This window comes from Pelmatolapia mariae, linkage group LG2 (genome assembly GCF_036321145.2).
Source record: "Pelmatolapia mariae isolate MD_Pm_ZW linkage group LG2, Pm_UMD_F_2, whole genome shotgun sequence".
Lineage (NCBI taxonomy): Eukaryota > Metazoa > Chordata > Actinopteri > Cichliformes > Cichlidae > Pelmatolapia > Pelmatolapia mariae.
The window spans coordinates 35,338,008-35,359,499 of NC_086228.1; positions in this window are offsets into that span (position 1 = coordinate 35,338,008).

Here is a 21,492-nt window from a genome sequence, read left to right on the forward strand (position 1 = left end):
TTCTTCACTCTGTTTGCTTCAGTGTCTCACTTCTTTCTCTCCCTCCTCTCCCGCTCTCTCTCTCTCTCTCTCAGACACACACACGCACCCCTCCTTCGGTCAGGACACAGATTAGACGTGCGCTGCTTTGAAATAGCTTAAGCTCACAAGAGTCACATCTCTGACTTCACCCTGCTGTCAAAACTGGAAAAGCAGGAAGCAGAGGCTTTCTCCATCTCCTCACAGCCCATCTCAGCCCCTCCGCCTCCACCCATCAACATCTTTTTGCATTCAGTTTCCAGCTCTAAAAAAAAAAGTGTACTTTTTTTAGTCACCAAATCTCCAACAAATGAAGGTCTTCTCACTCTGACCTCAGCATCGCTGCTCTGTGACAGCATCACACGCAGCCTATAGCCTACATGTTGAACTAGTTTCAGGAATGCAATGGTGAGCGCCTGTATTAAGATTCAAATGGGTCAGTCTTGTCGCAATACGCAATCACACACACACACACACACAAAGGCACACAGGTACTGTAGAGGAACTGGGACAAGCCACATGCTGCTTCACAGATTTCTCTGCACCTGGGACAAGCACAAGACCTTCACTTGTGTGTGTGGTGTGTAAACTGAGAGTGTGTGTGTGTGTGTGTGTGTGTGTGTGTGTGTGTGTGTGTGTGTGTGTGTGTGTGTGTGTGTGTGTGTGTGTGTGTGTGTGGAGCTGAAGGTGAAGTGCGGGTAAATCTCAGGATAAACAAGATGTCTGGGTTCCACCACACTGGCTTTCCTGATTAGTTTTGAAGTGAACACACACACACGGACACATGCACATTTTACTTTTTTTTTAATTTTAGCTGAAACAGAAGCCACTTAGTCCAAAGCAAAGCTGAAAAAACATCATGTAGATATATTACATGCAGGCTGAAGTCATGCAGTCTTATACCGCAGCTCCCAATCCCCTGCACAGCCGCCCACCCCAGCCCTCCCACAATACACTAAAGCAAGGCAGCTCTGTGGGGGATGAGTAATACGTGTGTTCTTTGTGGGGCCCGGCTTTCGTCCAGCATGTGTGTGTTTTTTCCTTCTTTCTTTTTAGACATTTTATTGCAGTTTGCTCTTTTAATGGAAGCACTTTGGACATAGGGTAAAAAAAGAGGTTGTAACAATATTCATTCAGCAAATGCCTCGAAATATCAGATGTAGAGTTGTAGGAAAAGTAACGTTTGCCTTATTATGCAATGATGACCTTTTCCTGTGAGTATGGCCAGTGTTTAAATTACTGTGCCTGGTGCATCATTGTGTTAACATTTGTGCCCTTAACGTACACACACACACACACACACACGCACACACACCCTAAGAAAATTGCTAGAGGTCTCTAATTTAGTTTTGGTTATTGGACTCTTTTGTGGGTTGTGTGTTTTGTGCACGTGTGTTTGCCTCGGAAACTGTTTGCCCTGTGATTCCTTGAAACTGTTTCTTCTGCTTTGTAAGCTATATGCCCTGCAGCAGCAAAAAACTGCGATGATAACCCAGTTTTTTAACAGTGTGAGCGCATGTGTGTGTGTGTGTGTGTGTGTGTGTGTGTGTGTGTGTGTGTGTACGGGTTCGTACTATCCTGGTGGGGACCAAAATCTGACTTTTACTATCCTGGTGGGGACTTTCTGCACCGTGGGGACCAAAATCCAGGTCCCCTCGGGGTTGAAAGCAATTTTCACACTCAAAATGCGGTTTTACTGTCAGGGTTACAATTAGGTTATGGTTAGGTTTAGGGTAAGGGTTAGGGTTAGGCATTCATTTTTAATGGTTAGGGTTAGGGTAAGGGGCTAGGGAAAGCATTATGTCAATGGGATGTCCCCACGAGGATATCAAACCAGACATGTGTGTGTGTGTGTGTGTGTGTGTGTGTGTGTGTGTGTGTGTGTGTGTGTGTGTGTGTGTGTGTGTGAAGGAGGAGGGTAGAGGAGGAGCGATGTGGCTCTGATTGGTCAGTGTGTGTGTGTGTTGAAAGCGGGTTGAGGGGCATGCCAACAGAGGGTCATTACATTACCTCCTGTAGGCGCCGTGCAGGGCCTGCTGGCAGCCATCAGAGAGTCCCAGCCCGATGACACGCACACACACACACACACACACACACACACACACACACACACACACACACACACACACACACACACACACACACCTACAGCTGCTGCGGCAGGGCTTGTTAACTCAAGCTCAGCACATGTGAAAGACTGCTGTCTTCACTGTGTTTCACTTAATCTGCCAGAGTGGTGAGATCATACAGTAATTCTTTGCTCTTTTCATACAGTGGAAGAAAAGAGCAAAGACTTAGTACGTCGCTGTTGCACGGTATCAACATGTAAAGCACCACAACAAATCACTTTCACTCCATAAGAACTTATATGACCATTATTACTCATATCTTTTATGCAATCGAACTGCATTACAGAGAACATGATCGGTTAGACTGTAATTATCTCGTTTCTTCTCCTTGATTTGCTTTCCTTTCTCCTCTTTCCTGTCTCAATTTCACTTCCTGTTTTATTTTGAAGGCTCCTCTCATGGCTTTTACTTTCCTGTTTTGTTCTTTTCCCACCCTCCCTAGCGTCTGAGTCTACCTGTTCCTTATTGGCCTTCACTCTCTGGTGTGTATCGAGTATTTTGTCGTTTCTCTGTCTTGTACCTTCTTGGCTCCTCTGTCCCCCCATCCTCATGCCTGTGCTCCAGACAGCAATTTCACTGCACCATGTTGAAGGATGTTTCAATTCATAAAATGGATCTGGAGGACAGTGGATTGAGAATGGAGGAGCTGTATTTGAGTTGTATTCTCCGTGGAAGTGCTTTTATACGTCATAGATAAAAGAGGCATTGTACACAATGTTTCTGTGTATTCATAATTTATTTCAGTTATTTAAAATGATTCTGCTCTTTGCTGTGTGTGTGTGTGTGTGTGTGTGTGTGTGTGTGTGTGTGTGTGTGTGTGTGTGTGTGTGTGTGTGTGTGTGAGAGAGAGAGAGAGAGAGACTGAGTTTCATTGTGAATTTAATTAAAGTACTTCTAAAAATAAAAGTTGTCATGAGGACTGTTATGCTCTTCTGGCATCTGAAATCATAACATACAGCAGTCGGCTGTAACAAAACAACTGACAGATGATGCAGCTGTGCCAAACGTCATATTTAATTGACTTTGCTTTAAAATGAACGCTGCGAGGCAAGGATGTCTAATTTTTGTGTGCCTCTTCCTCACCTCCTCTGCTCGCTCTCATCTCTGGTTGGATTTCAGCTGACTTCATGTGTGGAAATCAAGCGGGAGCATCAGCCACTGAAAAATGAAGCCTGACCACATGAGCCGAAAACTGCAGTTTCACAAATGGCTACTTGAGGCCAGAGCCACAAGCGAGGTAATCCCCACAGACTCTTTGGTTAAAAGGAACAAATTAACAGCAGAAATATCCATGTCTGCAGCCTGTTACTAAGACAATTGTCTCTATAACTAATTTCCCCTTTGGTGAAAACTGCATGATTGATAGACATTTTTTACAGTTTCTTTTTGATGTAGCAGCTTTCCAGTTTCAGTGGGAAGGGCTAAGAGTTGAGACCGAGAGGCGGGGCTTCACAGGTACTACCTACTAGCGGCCATCTTAACTCAACAACGATGTTTCAAGTTCAGATCCAACTAAACAACGTCATAAACTCCTAAACAGCATGTAAAGGTTTTTTGTCCTTTCCTCTTGTCACTTGCTTCACTCTTAACTAGCTAGAGAGCCGGGAGGAAATGTTAGCTAGGTTGCATTAGCTAGCTGACTTTCTTGTGATGCACTTACCCCCTTTGAGCCAGAGGCCGGGGGTAGCCTAGTGTTTTCATTGGTGCAGTAAAATTATTCCAATGGAAAAGGCCTGGGACAATGACAGGAAGTCCCGCTGTCCTATCATCTGAAGTTTCTAGTGGAAAAATGCGTAAGTGTAAAAAAGACCTTTTTAAACTGAAAAGCAGTGGCATCAAAAAGAAACTGAAGAAACCCCCCCCCCCCCACTGTAAACATAAAAGGTCAGTCAGTGTAAACAAATCTCTTTATTTAAGGTTGTTAAAGGCTTTTTTAATGTTGGTATTTTAGTTTTCAGTGAAGCTTTTTTTGTCTTTTTTTTTTTATATAATCATAAAAACGACATAAGCTTTCATGCCACTGTTTCCATTTTTAGATTTCAGATTTCAATGTCAAAATTGGCATCTATTCTGGTGGCATAAAATTTAATTTGATATCTTAATAAAAATGAATAAATAATGTGATTTTCTTTTTCAGCTTTTTTCTTAACAATGATTTTGATTATTATCAACACTGTTAATTTATCACATCTGTGACAAAAACCTAACACTGGGAGATGGTCTGATTGATTTGTTGAGCACTGTACATCACTCTATCTCTGACTGTATTTATATTAAAAACTCCTTTCTGAGTTATTTATATCCCTTTATGCATTTACGTGCTAGCAAAGCCGCACAGCTTCCTGGTTGTGTTACTGAGCAAAGAGAACCATAAAGGCCAGGTAGAGAGAAAGCAGCTCTTTTGCGCTGGGGGTTACGATTGATGAGACTCATTGTGGCAGTGCAGGAAGCTAATGAGTCAGAACCACGAGTCAAGCTGTTGGGAAATCACGCCGCCACCAACCCTCCCTATAAAAACCCAACGTGACATCTTCAACTCCAAACAAATGCTACTGGAGAGACACAGACTGACTGAAAATGAGACACCGGAGGACGAGCGCTTATGTCACTGCTTTACTTCAACAGTAATTCATTTCTTCAACAGATATTTCAGCTTAACGATCCATAAATTACCAATAATCTGAAAGCGATATCACCACTTACAGTACAGTACTATACACACACACATACAGAATACACACCTTTAAAAATAAAAGCAAAGAAATTAAATAGTGCCTCATAATTTAACATGTCCTGTTGACTCTGATCAGTACTGAATAATATAAACACGTGTGGCTACTTTACTTTTAAGTTTATCTATTGACATAACCCTGATTCCTTTGTTTGTAGTGTTATTCAGAGTCTCTGAGCTGTGGGTGTTAAGTGGGCTACAGTTTCTCTTCAAATCATCTTCTTTAATCAACACCAACACAGCAGGAGAGAATACTCTCAACTTTACTTTCTACTCGTCAGCCACACATGTTAAACAGAGACTGTCACTCACATCTGTCCCACCGAACAATGGAAGATCAAATTGTTATGTTGAACATCTTTCTATTTAGACATCCAGCATCCACGGGCACTTTAAATCCTAATTTATATTCACATGCTTCTTGGTTAGTCTGCTGTTTGGTGCTGTGCACCTACCAGAAAAAATGAAGAGTGGCTAAGATTGCTGATTATATTGTTACATTTAGCATAAATGGAAGCTGTCAACAGGGAATATTGATTAATACAGCTTTAAAAAGAAAGTATTCACCACTCTTTCTACAGTTCCTTTTTGTAATGAATATTCACATTTTCAAACTCGAGGTTTTGGTGCCAAATCTAGCCGTTAATTTGTAGTTTATTGGATTACATACATCTATTTCACACTAGAGGGCTAGAATATATTGCGCCTTTATATAGTACATGATCCAAAATCTTTTAATTTTACTTTTATTGAAAATTCCCACAATTTTTGAGTTGAGTCATGTTCAAAAAATACAGATTGATTATCTTGAGTTTACATAAGAATGTGTTTTGTTACCTTTGCACTAACTGTTGTGCTCATAAGAAAAGAAAGCTCATGTCAGAACTGTGTAAAACTAGAGACACCCTTACCATGTCCATGGAATTAAGAGCGCATGTGCTAATCAAATGCACTTGACTCACTGATCATCAGTAAGTGTGAGCACCTATATAAAGACAGAGGTTTTGTCAGTGCTCTGGTCTGAAGCATTCAGGGGTTTGTTAATACAATGTCACAACCTGCCACGTGGAGTCCTGTGAAGACTTTCTTTTTCACATGAATGTAGTGAATGAGTGTAGCACCAAATGGTACAGCTGTTTACATACATGGGTAACGAATGTCATGGTAATTTGGGGCTTTCAATTATTTCTTTGAAATCTTCCTTTTCTGTGTAGAATGGTTGTACAGAATACATCTTTAATAAGTCTAAAAAAACAAGAACTGGATCCAGTTTATTTTGGACATCATTTAATCCACTTGGGGTCAAAACTATACACACGGATATATACACTTACTTAAATCTATTAATAAAAGTTGTGCTGGAGGTTCTACAATGTATTTAAAGATGAAAAGTCCAAGGCCTTTTTACTTCTCATTAGTGATGGTAGTTTCTCTTTGCCAACATAGAAAGGATTTGTTTGACAGCACTCATTGGATTGACCATTACTCAGAAGAATGGGGAAGTCCAAAGGAGGAGCCGTTTCTGAACAATCGTCGATTCCAAGATCATGAGTTCAAGCAATTGTATGCAAGTTATTCAGATCTCGTAACGGAGGTCTGTCGAGGGAGGAGCAGCTAGCAGGTTTAGCAGGTGTGCAGCTGGGAATTTAACCGGACAACTCGTTAGTCAGGTAGGTAGAACAATGGGAATTTATTTGGCAATAACAAGCCAGCTCTCCTTGGCTCTACACTATCCAGTCATACAAGTCCTGGGAACAAGTAGTTGACTGCGTCAGCCCGTTACAAGCGTAAGGTCTTCATCTTGTCTGTAATGGCTACGGATCGCACACATTCTTGGGGTGGAAAGACTCCCCCTAGTGGAGCTATGCCATAATAACGATTGCTGCAATGCGTCAAAAATTACATACACTCATCATACCCATGTTGAGTGTATGTAAACATCTGAGTGCAACTGTATATCAGCTACACAAGTTTCATTTTTGTCTATTTTCTTGACCCTTTTATGTTGACAAAATTATATGTACTGAGGTCACATGGGACATTCAACAATGCTATCAAAGATGTCAAACTTTTGGGGGGTTAATTTAAGGCTGTAAATAAACTACATGCAGCCCTGATGTGATCCTAAATTCCCAGTGTGGCCATTAGTAAAATTAAGTTTGACATCCTTGTTTTAATTATTCCATTACTGTTGGACAGCTTGTTGTCCATGATTGGGAAGCAAGCTGCCTGCCAAGTGATGGAATAATTAAAGCTCTAGTTTGTGCACAGGACAAAAAGTAAAACCAATCTCACAGCGCACATAGCATTGTATCAAAAATGGAAACTTTGACATGCATGTAACAATATTCAAACTGTGGGGTGTGGGGCTTATTGTATTTAGTGGGGGCTCTGCCACCTAAGTTCCATCTACTGAAGACCGATTCTCCAGATTATTAGGCTACATTTTGTTCCATGATCCAGCTGTGGCACCATAAAAGTCAGTAACTCGCCTCAGAAATCCACATACAATGAGGCTGTGCTGCTGTTGCATGCAAGTCTAATTTACACTGCAGATTGAGAAAAGGGGGTGGAATAAATCTGAAGCTGTTTTGGAAAATGGCCCACTGCTCACTCCAGTTTTACTTAACGTAGGGATGTGAAAACTAATTGTATTCCATGGATCACATACAGCACAATTTAATTCAAAATGGGATGGACTGGTGGAAAACATTGCATTAAAAACTATGTAAAAAAAATAAAAAAATGTAATTCTTTGAGTGTAAAGAAGTACAACTACAGTCTGAAAATGATCACATTTAATGAACCAACACTTTACAAAACAATTAATTATAACGTACAGTTTTTCTAAACTGCTCTGGTTTTAAGGCTTAACCACCTTACTTAGTGTCTGTGATATAAAGTCATGAATTATTTTTTTCTTGATAAACTGATACAGATTCAGACCCCTAGTTTGGATAAAGTGTGGACAAGCCCCTCCCACCGTGTGATCTGTCCGTCACGTCTCCTGACACAGAGCTTCCTGGTGCAAAAGTCAAATCAAATCATAAAGTTAGGCTCCAGTGCAGCTCTCCTTCCTGCTTCGTACTCCATTTGTCTCATGTTAAACTCTCACGGCTCACACTGATCACGGGTGCATTTATCCACTCAGACTGTAGCTTGAAACTCCGCACACCGCTTGGAAACCCCAGTTTGATTTTGTATGCGCTCAAGCAAACATCAGTGAAGACGCTCGCTCTTCATCTGGAGGATGCGGATGCCGTTACGGTAGCCGTCAATGATCTCTGACCTCCCTGCAGAGGCGGAGGTGGAGCCAAAAAGAGAGTCTGCCCTCAGGGTTCAAACAGCATGGTATGACATCTTCACTGACATGCAAGCCTGTAAAAATAAACTGCATTTTCCGCTCATCCATTTTTAAGAAAGAATATTGACATAAATCCTTACTTTCAAGGTTCAAGTTACCACCTCACAGCTCATATTGCTCTTGGGCAGTTCCTATCTTTATTAAGACTTTGTAGAAATGAACAGTAAAGCTGCATAAAGAAAAAAAAAGATCCTGAGGCACTAAATCGTCCGGCAAGAACAAGATATATTCAGAGAAGCACTCAGAATACAGCGGCTCAATGTTTTATGTCTTATGAAGTGCTCTTTCTTCTGCCATTGCTGTCCACAATCATGACAAATGAAGTCGTCCCATCCAAATGCAAAGGAGGCATCATCCTGAGCCATTATCCACTTGTGACTCTGAGTGATTGGGAGTCATTTTTTGCTCTGCAGTGCCCCGGCGTCCTCTTATCTACTTCAGTAAGCCTGCCCACACATTACATACAAGTACTTGACAACACTTGAGTGCCCTGTGATATACAGATGGCAAATTTCCCTCTTTTTAGACACTTCGCTGCTCTGACACACTTACGTGAAGTTAATGTCTGTGCTATTCAAGCAAGTGAAAGTCAGACAGAGGCGAGCAGTGAGGCTATCTTTATTTTCAAGTCAAAAGTGTTTCATGAAACATCTCTTTTTATTTTGTTGGTTTTGTTTCTGTCTATCATCAAATAATTCAATAAGTGTTGCTCACATGATTATAACCTGATGTCGCACACCCGCCTGAGGTCTGAGGTTTATTTGGGGTCCCAGCTTCTAAGTATAGGCATCTGCCCTCATTTAAAGTTTAGTTTTTATCCACATACCTGGAGTCAGAATAAGCCATAGACAGTAAACATTAAGACCAACTTCAGTCTCCAGTGAGTTCCTAAATGAGTGTGAATGCGCAGCTAAAATTTTATGTTTTATTTACTCATTTTATTAACTATGCAAACGGGATATTTACTTTTTTTTAATGGTGAAACTGATGAGACATAAATGTTTGGTAAGTTTAACCAGCCATCTATTTCTGAAAGCAAATTAAGGAGCACTCCCCTAATTTTCAACACCGCCTCTTTGCTTCCCATAGAATATGCTGTGCTGTGAATCATAATTTGACATTTTCAACCAAAATGCCATCATCAGAAGGTGATTAGCTTAGCTTAGCTTTCCAAAGCTCTGATACCAAAGCGTTAAGACTGTACATAAAAGAAGAGTGCAACCACTGTGACATTACCTATTGGTTTGTGGACTACTATTTTTAAGTCTCAAGTTAGTTTAGTTTTTTTATTTGTTTGTTTTGGTTTTTAAAATGGAAATGACAATATTTAAAAGGTTAGTGCTCGAGAGTTATCAGCTAAGGCTAATATTGGTTACCTAACATAGCAAGATGTCCCAGTACGTCACTGATATTAAATAGGATGTAGACTTTGGCTTGCAATAAACAGCATTAAGATGAAGCATACTTACCAAAGAAACTGAGCAGTTGATCCCTTATGGGGTTTTCACAGAGGCTGCATCATGATAGAGCACTTAAACCGTTTTCAAAATGTCTAGCAGGATGTCAGTAAAATCTTCTGCAGAAAAATATTCTTTTCCTCATTAGTTTAACTAAGAAGATTTAAAAGATCTGTAGAATTGAGATAACAAAAATGGGTTTTTTGTCTAAAAATAGACCAAAGCCGTATTTTTTTAATGCTTGCATGCCTATTTCTGCTATAAAGTTGGGAATTTCACATGTGACTGCTTGAGGTTTGTCTCACTTTTGGAGGCAGCCTTGTGGGCTTCATGGATCCCCAGTATTTAGCACTTTTGAGTTGGCTTCATTTTTCTGCCCTGGAGGTTGCTGCTTGATACACACTACTTTCACACCAATGACTACAAAACACTAACATTTTTATACAGTTTTTGGTCCACAGGTATTTTTCAAACTATAGTGCGATGGTGATGGATGGTTTTGATTCAGCTGCAGTGAAGGGGTGGAGCAGAGGTTTCAGGGGGCAGTGCCAGGAGAGGCTGGCTGGCACAGCTGTCAGGCATTGTCTAATTATGTCTCTCCTCTTAATGCAGTAGTGCGCTGGGACCAGGAGAATGATGCGATCATAGCAGCAGATGAACTGAGTGAGCTGACATTGTCTGGAAAGACACCTTTAACAAAGCAAAATGAGTAATAAAGAAAGTAAGCACAGTAAAGGTGGTGTACTGAGTGTATGTGTGTTGGGGCCACAGTGGCAGAGACACAGAAGTTTTCCACCTGTTACGACCCGTCTAGGGCCAGGCCATAACATAATAAACAGAACAAATCTACACAAATCCCGCACCCCTGACCTTACCAAAACAAAGTCAAAAATAAAGACAGAGTCTAACCTCCTTAACTAATTCAAAACAGGAGAAAAAACGGGTGATCAAAAGAAACGGCAGCTCACCCCTACCCACTCCACTTCCAACACTTTCAAGCCACACTGCAGCCAACGGCTGCCACAGTTACGCTGCTGGGTAATGAGGAGAGACGCGAGGCCCTCTCAAGCCGTAGCGCTCCAGCCTCCTTTTAATGGGCGGGTCCTCCAGCTGGAACCAGTCGCGTCGGGCCGGTGTATCCACGCACCAATCGGAGCCGAGCCCTGGCACAGCTGAATTAACATAAACAGATATTACCTGCCCAGAACAAACACATGAAAATACAAGTTCGTAACACACCTTTTTTTAAAGCCACATCAAAATACCAAAAATATTAAGTCAAGGGCTATTGAAAAGCTAGCCAATCGGAAACCATACAAATATTCTGCACAGTCTAATATTAAAGAAGGAGCTAAAGAAGCAGGTCTTTAACGCTGCAAAACAAAATCTTTGCTATTTCTTCCCCATGTAAAAGCAGTCTCTGAAATTGTTAACCCTGGAAAGAGTTTTTAAAAAGCTCAGTTTTCAGTCTTAAATTATCTCTCACTAAAATGCCTTATGTCATCTCTGTCATCACATTTTTTTGGCACTATCCCAACAAGCGCTGAAGAATCTGTAGTATTTCGTGTTTGTTTTTCTTTGCTGTGATTTTCTTATCTCAGGCCAGCAGTTGCTCCTTTTCCTCTGCTTGAGCCACAGTGGGTGTCTCAGGGAAAATTATATTCAGCAACCAATTATTTTTACCCAAGTGTCACTTTTTGTTTATTTATTCATTTAATTATGTGATTGGCTATCACTTCTGTGGAATCGCTATGGAGAGCTGCCTCTTTTCTGGCTTCCTCCTTGGACATTATTACTTAAGTTTCTCTAGTTGGACTTTCTTGTTCTTTTTTGCCTTAGTGGTGCAGGCCTCTCTTTTACAACATTATCACTTTTCTCCCTACTTTACCTCCAGGTATGCATGTTGCCTTGTATAGCGAATTGGAGGTGTAGCTGTATTGCGACAGCATGCAAACTGCAGGCAGAGAGAGGAGCCTGTTGATTTCGAATGAGCATTAAAAACAGCATTAAAAACAAAACTGGATGTTTGGCTGGCCTGGAAAAGGTCCATATTAAATGCCGTTGCCTAAATACAATCTGGAAACCATATGTAGTGGATGAATGAATAATGGGATAAAGACAGTGACACTGTAATGTGCGGTGGAGATGAAGCTAGCTGTGGAGGTGTGCAGGTGGATAGGGAATGAGCAACAGCTTCTAATTTTCCACAAGGACTCATTTATTTAAAATATCAAAAATTAAAGTGCTACCTCTACCACACATTACTTGAGAGCACACTAGTCCTCGTACACACGGAAGAATCCATTACAGAGATGGTGCGAAGAAGAACAAAAAGGGGGTAGTAGACCAGACATGAGACAGGAGGCGCCCAGTGTTGCCAATTTAGCGACTTTGTCGCTATATTTAGCGAGTTTTCAGATCCCCTTAGCGACTTTTTTTTTTTTTCTAAAAAGCGACTAGCGACAAATCTGGTGACTTTTTCTGGTGTTATTGGAGACTTATTTATGACAACTTTTTCACGTGAAAACGCGTATTGCTCTTACTCTCAACAAGCAGCGGTATGCCGTGGGCACCTCACGCGTGCCAAAGCGCTCACGGGCGGAGGATAGTCCTTCCCCCAGCTGCTATCAGGGCAGGAGACGTTCACACCTATGCGTCCAAACTGCAAATGAATCGCGCATGAGCAAAGCCGCTGCTCCCGCACTGACTGTAACGCAGTCAATTCTTCTTTTACTCTTATGCTGTTTTGTGGATCGCAAGGTTTAAAACTACTTATAAACACACACACACACACAAAGTAACTCCAGCAGAGCCTATTTCGGGTCACTTTTGCCGGTCCAAGCCCGGATAAAGGAGCAGGGTTGGAATTGTGACATTAGAAAACAATAATTGCTAAAAGAAATTTAATTTGTAGTTCTAAATAAATTCTAAATGCATTTAGGATGTTTTAAACTCACATTATGTCTCTTCCACGATGTTATTTCTCTCTCCAACAACTTGGGTTACAATTATATTAGCATGACCAATTATGCAAATTAGGCAATGACGTCATTTAGCGACTTCTAGCGACTTTTAGGACAGCCAATAGCGATTTTACTTACTGAGGAGTTGGCAACACTGGAGGCGCCACCATGCGGCAGTACACTGCATTACAACAGCAACTGTTACAACACGTTTCCAGAACTGCCAAAAATCCATAAAAACTCGCAGGTAACAAACGTACAATGCTCTAGGTGTATTTAGGCTCAATTTTTTTGTTAGACTTGAACTGAACAAAGAAACTAAGTCTCACTAAGGTTAAAAGCCAAGGAATAAAAGTGGGTTTTAAGACGTGATTTAAAAGTGGACAGTGAAGGGGCCTCTCTAATGTGCATGGGCAAATTATTCCATAATTTTGGAGCCACGATAGAGAAGGCCCTGTCTCCTCTGAGCTTCCTCCTGGATCTCGGTACCTCCAGGAGCAGCTGGTCAGCTGACCTTAGAGACCGACAGGGTGTGTGGAGATGAAGAAGCTCAGAGAGGTAAGGCGGGGCAAGACTGTGAAGGCATTTAAAAACAAACATAAGAATTTTAAAATTAACTCTAAAAGACACAGGCAGCCAGTGCAGAGAGGCTAGCACGGGGGTTATATGCTCTCTTTTTCGAGTTCCTGTTAGGAGTCGTGCAGCCGCATTTTGAACCAGCTGCAGACGTGAGAGCAATGACTGACTGACCCCGACATAAAGTGCGTTACAGTAGTCCAGGCGGGAAGAAATAAAAGCATGGATCACTGTTTCAAGGTGCTGCCTCGAAAGGAAAGATTTTACTCTTGCCAGTCGCCTTAAATGATAAAAACTGGACACTGTTAGCCATGAGTGTCCTGAAAGTCACAGTTTTACTCTGATTAACAGTTTGATTACATTCAAGGTTTCACTAACAGCAGCTAACAGAGGCTAACAGCAACAAAAACAGTACCACTTACCAACAGAAAAGATCAGGATATCTTCAACAACTCACCTCATTATCGCTTTTATCAGACAGAAGTGAACTTTCCTCAGTCAACAACTCTTACTGGACTCCTTTCACAAAGTTTTACAGCTTCCTCTGGAATAAAGAGATTTGAAGACATTGACAGCTGAGGTAAACAGTAGACTGATGGCCTACATTCACTACAGATAAATGGCAGCCAGAGCTTTTGAGTTGACTCAAAGGTAAAAACATAAAATGCTGCAAAATATTTATTTAACACACATCTGTTTTTTGTGATTTATTGCCAGGTGCTGATATTTAAATATGTTAAAATATAGTTTTTATACACAAACAGACAAAGAAACACAGCTCAACTTTGGTCATTATGGAGGATACTCTGTTTTTGATCTGTCATCTGATTAAAAGCCGATCTGTCCTACAGCAGCTACCAGAAAAAACATTTTGCACTTGACTTGGAAGGGGTAAGAAAGCAGAATTCAGTTGCAATCTACTGACATTGCCACTAAAATTTGACCTGGCTTAACTCAAAGGGGACAGACCTGTCATTAAATTGCAAACCAGAAAGGAGGATGTATATGAATCATTCCAGGTTAAAACTTGAAGCTTAGCAGAAGCATCCTTTAAAGAGGCAGGTTTGATTTCTGCTTTGCTTTACCCGACACAGGTGCATGTAAAAAATGCAAATGTCAAGTGAAGTTAGTCATTATTAGCCAGGTTTTACCCTGCAGTTCATGATAACTGCCATCTGTACACTCTATCCAAACAAGCAGTCTTATAGTCTGAATGTGTCTGAAGCATACTACTTCCTGTTGTGTATGACAATTAAAGCAAAGCACAAATGTGGAAAATATCACCACCTGATTCTCTTAAAAATGTTCAAAATCCATTCTGCTAAATAGAACTGAAGATAACACAGTCATATAAACTTCTCTTTTTTTCAATTTTTAACACACTTTATCCCTTTTTTTAAAATTTAAATATTTTTTTAAATATTTAATATATAAACAGACACATGCAAGCAAAGGAGAAAAGCTGCTGTGGGTGGAGGGATTTTTATTTTTTTTTATAAACAGATGGAAATGAGGCGATCACACATTTATAGAAAATTCCTGGTGATGATTGGATCTGTCTGCAGGGGGATGTGGCCGGGGGGAGATACAAAAAGAGCATAAATGTTGGTGGGAGAATGTTTGCCCTACAGCGAGTGATGTTTGAGTGCGTGTGTGAGCGCATGTTTCTGCGCATGTATGCAAGTGTGGTTTTCCTGAATAAATTACTGGTACTGCACGCAAAAAAAGCAAGTAAACGGTTAAGATGTGAACATCTCATCGGAAAATCGCATCGGAATCGCAAATTTCATACACTTGTATTGGGCTGACTCTCTTTAATGACAATTTATTCTTTGTGCAGCAGGAAATGAACAGCGCCTAGTTGTCTGGATGGGGCTCACAGCACATCCTCATGGAGGACATAATGGAAAACATGGTCCCAGTCTGCTCATGCTTCGCTTCCTCAGTCTTCTCCGCAGCAGCCAAAGCCCCCTACCACCAGCAGCAGATGTAGCCACAACACTTTACTGAGCCATTTTGCTGAGCTATGATAACTGCGACAGAAACAGGGTGACACCACATAACCTTGCTATCATTGAAACAACACGCATGCACACACACACACAAGGACAAACTTAGCATGTCACTATGGTAACCGTGTCATCATTTTAATCTCGGCAGGCAGCGTGTCATGGGAGCCATTTTGGTGCCAGTTTGGGGGGGTGTTTCATTAGCTTGATACCAACATTATGGGCCTTTCCAAAAGTCTAAAAATACAGCCAATGAATGATACTATGTGCAAGTGCTATCAATAGCTTTGCTGGATTTTTTGTAATTTGTCTTTTCCTTGTAGAAAGACATTCACACCTAAACTAAGCCGAGTTTGTGTGAAAACTTACCAAACAGACCGCTTCAGCACCCTCCAGGAATTTTAGCAGGAGTAGCCTGAAGCAGCCTGTTAGAGACTTCAGCTGCAGGGAACAAAGACTGCTCCCGAGCCAGGAGATTACACTGATGACTTCAGCTTCTGTAAAGGGATCCTTCTTCTAATGTGCAAGTTTCAGCTCTAAGCCAGAACCTCTTTCCATTAAGTTTTCCTCAGAAAGTAGATGGCAGCAAATTTTGACTGGATGCCTGTATAAAATAATTCTCAGGTAATTCTCAAGTCTCAGGTTCGGAGCACCTTTTTTCAGTTTTTCTGATTTAAATTTAAAAAGTACCATGTGATATGATATTTGTAATAAAGCAGATAACTGTATTGCCCGCTCTCTCTTCCTCTCCTCCATCTCTGAGTATTACAGTACTACTACTAATTTTTTTTCAACTGAAAATCAACTTTTTCAACTTTATTGTTGTGTCCCAGTATTTTTTTTCCATATTTATGGGCATTTACGGTGCTCAATGATATAAAAACATTTTATAAAATGAAGAAAATATGGTTGGGATCATTTAGAAAAGCTCTTATTACTTAGTTTGTTGTTGAAACTGAAGTGTACTGTTTAGTTTAGAACAGACCCTAATGAGTTACAGTGTTTGGAATTTACACCATTAATGCAGAGGTGACACCGTTTTGGTTTTTTTTTGTTGTTTTTTTGTTTCTTTGTTTTGGCTTAAGGGCGCTTAAGACATAGTCCTCTGGTGACCAAGGCAGAAAGTGCTCTTTTTTCCATGTTCACCTGAGTCTGTGCACATCAGTGTCTCCCTGCTATTCTCTTGCTAGTGCTCTGTTCATCCTGACATCCTGACTACATGCTAATTGTCACTTGTGCAGGCATTTACAGACAACACCGCTTGGCATTTAGTTTAGATTTTTCTATGGTTAGATAAATAAGAGAAGGGATGCTGCATTGATTAGGTGACTCTGGGAACTGTTGAAATGCTGCTGAGTTTAAAAAGCTGTTTTCCCACCAAGCCTTCACTTTCCTGGCCTGATTGCTGGGAAGATCTTTCTTCATTTTGCCTCTCTTTTGAGACAGGCACTGTAAAAATAGGCACACTGGAAATAGACCTTCACTCTCAGAGGAGCCTCTCAGGAGGGGGGGCCTGGACCAGCGACCAGATTTCCAACACTGAGATATAGGCCAGAACACGACAGACATCTGGATCGTAATGATGTTTTGTGGAATCCCTGTTAAAAAGTAGCTGTGAGCAGAAGTTTCAAATCTTTTAAAATCATGGGGTTTTGGGGTTTTTTTTCAAATATGAAACTTTGCAACCAATTTTAATGCACTAAAGTTGTTTCAAAAATATTTCCTCCTGCAGCCAAAACACTTATTCATTTACTACCCATTTGCTCTTCTATGCCTCATTTGCTGTGTGCCATGACGTCCATTGCTGTTATCTTCAACAGTCTACACAGGTCTGTTTATTTGTTCATCACAAACCCTGTTCTGAGTAATGTTGTTGCAATTATGTTGTGCACGAACAGACATGTTTTCCCCTGAAGACATCAATGCTATTTACAAGGCTTTAATGAATGATGATCTCACAGAATCTAATTATATCTGTCATACTGTATATCTGATGACTGTGCAGTTCCTGGGTATAACATTTTCAAAATGCAGGTTTCTTGATGGTTTTTGATGGTTTTAACAAGCTGCTTGCAAAATGTTGCACAATGAATGGTAAATAACTAAACATCTGCCAATGCTAACCCTCATCTTTCTCCAGTTAGCGTGTTCATAAGATTTTCAGAAACTTGATCTCAAAGTCATCGAGATTCAAACTCGTCCAAGATTTTTAGTAGATACTTACGATATCATTTGAAAATCCTACGTCACCTCATTCTCCAGTTATTTGTGCAGCAGGGTGACTACAGTACCCTAAAAACATTTTACAACTGAGGGGGGAAACCTCTATCAGCAATAACTTCTTTGTTTGTTAGCATCTCATTATTTTAGTGTTTCCCCCAGTTTGTACCTGGACGTGTACTCATGATTCCCCCCCCAAACAATCTATCCTATAGAGTAGATTTGAAAATACTTCATGTGCCATGCCTCTTTCATATGATGTATTTTTGGAGTTATTAGCTAATGCTAATAACTAGTAACTAATAGCATCAGCCAATCCTTCCTAACAAAGCCATTACGCCTTGTCAGGAAGGATTACCAGAGAGACTTTACGACTTCATACCAAGCATGGTGGTGGAGGTGTGATGATATGGGCTTGTTTTACACCCACAGCACCTCGTTACCTTGCAGTCATCAAGTCGACCATGTTCGCCATCTGTCCGAGAAATAAAGCTTGGGGCAAACTGGGTCATGCAACAGCACAATGATCCCAGTACACCAGGAACTACAGTTTATACGGTTCTATGTTTTGTTTTGTGAATGTCAATGATGAATTTTTCGTTTTCAAATTGTTTTTCTTTTTTTAAACTCCTGACAGATTATCCTTCTGATGACATCACTTTTCCTCATCTCCAAACTAGTTTCATCGGATGGTAAATGGACTGATTCTTAAATAGCACTTTTCTAGTCTCCCAGAGCACTCACTTTATACAACATGCTGCATTCACACATTCACACAAGCATGCTTTTTAAGTGCTTTCTATCATTCACACACATTCGTACTCCAATGGATGCATCGGACAGCAACTTGGGGTTAGTATCTCACCCAGGGATATTTGGCATGCAGACTGGGGCAGCCAGGGATTGAACCACCAACCAGTAGATGACCTGCTCTACCTCCAGAGCTGCAGCCACCCCTGGCTGCTCCTCACTGGATCTGGTTCTGCCAGAAGTTTCTTCCTGTCAAAGAGGAGTTCTTCCCTCACCATCACTAAGCGCTGCTAACAAAGGATCTTTTGATCAATGGGTTTCTCACTGTAATGCTGTAGAGTAAATAAATAAAACTAAATAAAATACAGTGAATTCATTGGAGAGGTTTTCCTGATAAAGCAATGCTTATAAGAGCAGTGACAGCAGACAATAAATCAAAAGTTGCAGGTTGGAAGTCCAACTCAGCAGCGATGAGAGGCACTTGCTGGCAAAATTTTAATATCCAGAAGAATTCTTGTAATTCTCAAGATGTTCAAATTTTCCATGCTCTACTTTGTTGAATGAAGAATGTTTATAGTTATAAGCAGCCATGTGTGCAGCATTTCAAAATAATGGTCCAGTTTGGAGGGAAACAAAGATCTTTCAACTCCTTTGAAGACAGCAGAGTAACCATGACAGTACTGACCACATTTCCACAGTGCTTCATCATGTCAAACTGATTTATACTGCTCCACTAATACAGCCCCCACACACAAATGTGCATCTTTAACAGTAATGATATTCTACAGGTACAGGCCCATTGGGCTTTTCATGTGTGCCTCAATTTTCAGTAATACAACCTCGAAACTTTTGGAACACTGATTTTACACCACACCGAGTCGTACATTTGTTTTTAACAATGAATGGGGTCATTTTAAGCAGTGAATGGAGTTGCTGTAGTGTTGTGTGTGGCAGAAAGAGAAAAAGACAGGGGAAAAAAACAGGAAAATCTCAGAGGAGTGAAATGCCCGCCATAAGGAATCTAACCCAAATCTCCTTCATTTTCAGTCCCTTGAGTGGCAAAGCACTTCAAGGGAAAATGATTTGCATGCAATTGTCTTCTGATTAAATCCTAATCTATTTTTACACTTCAGTGTTGAGAAATTCTTTGCCATAAGTCGACTTTTAAACTGTGCACTTAGAGCACCAGTCCGTATAGCTGGAGGATGATGGACATTAGCAAGCGGCCTCATGCTGCAAACCATGCAGCTATTAGAGGCGGAAAAAACTTTCTTGACATTTAAATTCTAGGTGTTAAAATGCCTGGCTTTGAACTGCATCACTGGTGGTTTAACGCAAAAGCAGCTCCACGTGTTGAGCTTTTCTCGAAGCACTGAACTCCCCAAATATGGACCGTTATCCGTCTTCACGCTGTCCTGTGGTGACCAAACTCTGGACACCACACGATCAAAGTCAATCACATTATCTCTTTAATCCCCCCCAGATGAATAACAAGTATCAAAGACTATTATTATCCTCACAGAGCAAACGATTCCAGATTTGGAACGATTACTGGTTTTAAATGAAGGAAATTTGTGGGCCAAGGTGAAAGAGCTCATTATCCTTCGTCATTAGAGGTTTGGTCCAAGAGGTGGATCCAATAATTCTCTGCAATCTCTGAGGCAATTATCTTTCCTGAGGTACAAGCGACTACACATTTACAACTATTAAAGCATTTTCACAGTATATTAAACTAAAGATGTGAATAGTCCGCTGTTCATCAGGCAGAGACGCACAAGGCAACGCTGTACAGGGATAGGTCACATCTGCCACAAGAGTGGTCCCCACAAAGCTGCCAGAAGGAATAAAGAAAAACATGCATGTCTTTTTCATTTCAGCTAACCAGTTAATCGTTTCCTTTTAAGATGTCCTTTTGCTGCCAAACTGACACCGCGACTATCGAAATACAAATAGCCTTTCCTCCAGACAAGACCAGACGTCTGTCTGCTAACGAGTTTTTAATTACGTGAGGATTAATTCTGCTGGGATCAAAGCTGACAGGCATGGACGGATCCCCCGAATATTTAGTTGTACATTCCCGCTGACAGAGGTACACTTCATTTACAAGTTTTAAAATTTGCAAATGGAAAAAATATATATATATAAATAAAAACATGTCAATTCATTAGAGCTTCTGGGACTAATGTAACATATATGGACAGGCTGAAATCGGGGTAAAGGTGCAATGTCTGTGTCTTAATAATAATAATCTTTAAAATCTTTTCTCTCAGAGTAGTATTTTCTTGCACCAATCAGGTGTTTTGCTTTTTTGTCCTTTTTAAAAGCTGCAATAATTAATTTTTGTTTTCCACAAAAGGGCAGAAAGGCTGCAAAACAAGGTGACAGGGACACAGGATTAACATACTGTATCTATTCCTTATATAGTCATTCATCACATATATCCATCCATTAAGTTACACTGAAAAATGTACTCAGTTTATCATCCATCCATTTTCTGCCACATATTCATGTCAAGTCTTCGCTGGCAGACGTGATGAGTGGAGCGAGTGAGAGGATCCAAATGCAAACACTGGAACAGAACTTCGTGGCCCAACCTATCCCAGAATTCATAGCGCGGCCCAGCCAATTAGAGTTTTCAACAATGGCGGCAGCTACTAAGTTTGAATATTACTCTTATTACTCTTTCTGGGTCACAAAATAAATTTCTAACATATTTTCAGGCGAGAATGTAGCTGTGTAAACTTCAAATATCTGCTCGGTTTACCCAGACATCACATATTTACAAAAGTACTCCGACATTTTCGGAGACGTCTGCTACCCACCAGCTCGAAGCTGATGGGGAGGTCGAGGCTCACTAGAGCCGGGGAGAACAGCAGACTCCCGTCACATCGTTTTCAGACCTCCCGCGGTCTTTCGCTACTCAGGTTAAACATGATATATAAGTCACTTAGATAACTTAAAAATGTTGTGTTTGGCTTTTTTCAGTGTTTTATTTGTTCATGAGTAAATCAGTTTGGCTGAGATTAAAGTTATAGTTTTCACTCAACTGAATAAACGTCAAACAGATTAAACAGATTAAACAGAAGCATGAGATGGTTGAGAATTTACTCCAATGTCCTTTATATTTTAGTGAGCGAGGAGCAGATGGCTGAGTTTATTAAACTCCACCGAGACAGCTGGTGACGCAAATCTGAAGGCCTCGCACCTCCGGACTTCTCGGTCTTCGAAGGACCTGGCAGTGTTGCCAACTCGTCAGTAAGGAAAATCGCTATTGG